Below are 1,500 nucleotides of genomic sequence, written 5' to 3'. Positions count from 1 at the left end.
GAATGATGTTGTAGCATTCAACATTGATTCAATCATTCTCATGCATGAATAGCTTCCAAATAAGGAAGATTACAAGTAAATTAGTTCATTTGGCTACTCGCCAAGCACGAGGTCAGGGATTAAGGCCAAAAGGAACCAAACTTCCTTAGTCAGGAAGGTCTCTCCATGGAATGATGTTCTAGCACTCAAATTTGGTTCTCTAATGAATTCAAGCACTAATATCTTCCAAATAAAGAGAAGATTACAAGTAAATTAGATGATTTGATTGCACAAACCCAACCCACGAGATCAACATTAGACCCATAGAATCAAACTGCCTAGGAATGGAAAAGGTGCCTACTTAGAATGATGTTACGTCTCTCAACCTTGCTTCTAACCTTCTTACAAGCGCTTTATAGCTCCTAGATGAAGACGATTACAAGAAAATTAGGTGATTTGGAAGCTCAAAACCAGGAGATCAAGCATTAGATCCAAAGAAACAAACTTCCTTAGGAATGGAAGGTCTCTGCCAGAATGATGTTCTAGCACTCAGGGTTCTAGCTGATCCCAAGCACCTAATATATTCCAAATAAAAGAAGATTACAAGTAAATTAGGTCATTTGATTAATCAACAACCACGAGATCAAGCATTAGACCTAAACGGAACCAAACTTCCTAGGAATGATAATGTGCCTACTAAGAATGGTGTCAAATCGCTCAGCCTTGGTGCTAACCTTTCGCAAGTGCTAATAGCTACTACATGAAGACATTACAAAGAAAATTAGATGATTTAGAAGCTCGGAGATTCAGGAGATCCAAGCACATTAGAAGGCCAAAAGGAATCGAACTTTCTTGGAAGTAGAATGTCTCTCCTTAGAATGATGTTGTGTCATTAATCCTTGGTTTCAATCATTCGAATGTACGAATAGCTTCCAAATAAAGAAGATTACAAGTAAATTGGTTCATTGGCCAGGCACGGCTTAAGCAGCCCACGAGATCAAGCATCGGACCCAAGCGGGCCTAACTTTCTTCGAAGAAAGGTCCCTACTTAGAATGATGTGAGCGTATCTCAACCTTAGTTCCCCAACCTTTTGCAAGCGCTTATAGCTTCTAGATGAAGAGCGATTACAAAGAAAATTAGATGATTTAAGAAACTCGAAACAGGAGATCAAACATTTAGACCCAAAAGGAGCAAACTTCCTTGGGAATAGGAAGGTCTCTCATGGGATGCTGTTCTAGCACTCAACCTTGGTACTAATGAATCCCAGCTCTAATATCTTCCAAATAAAGAGGATTACAAGTAAATTAGGTCATTTGATTACTCGGCAACCACGAGATCGAACACCGGACCAAAGCGGAACCAGAGCACCCAAGGAATGACAGATACCTACTAAGAATGGTGTCACGTCGCTCAAACCTTAGTTCTAAGCCTTCGCAAGGGCTAATAGCTTCTAAATGAAGGCAATTACAAGAAAATTAGATGATTTGGAAGCTCGAGACCAGAGATCAAACATTAGGCCC

This window comes from Syzygium oleosum, unplaced genomic scaffold, assembly GCF_021117445.2.
Source record: "Syzygium oleosum isolate NSW1041296 unplaced genomic scaffold, Sole_v2.1 Sole_v2.67, whole genome shotgun sequence".
NCBI lineage: Eukaryota > Viridiplantae > Streptophyta > Magnoliopsida > Myrtales > Myrtaceae > Syzygium > Syzygium oleosum.
The sequence above is the reverse complement of the archived record's forward strand: the minus strand, read 5'-3'. Positions refer to the sequence as shown.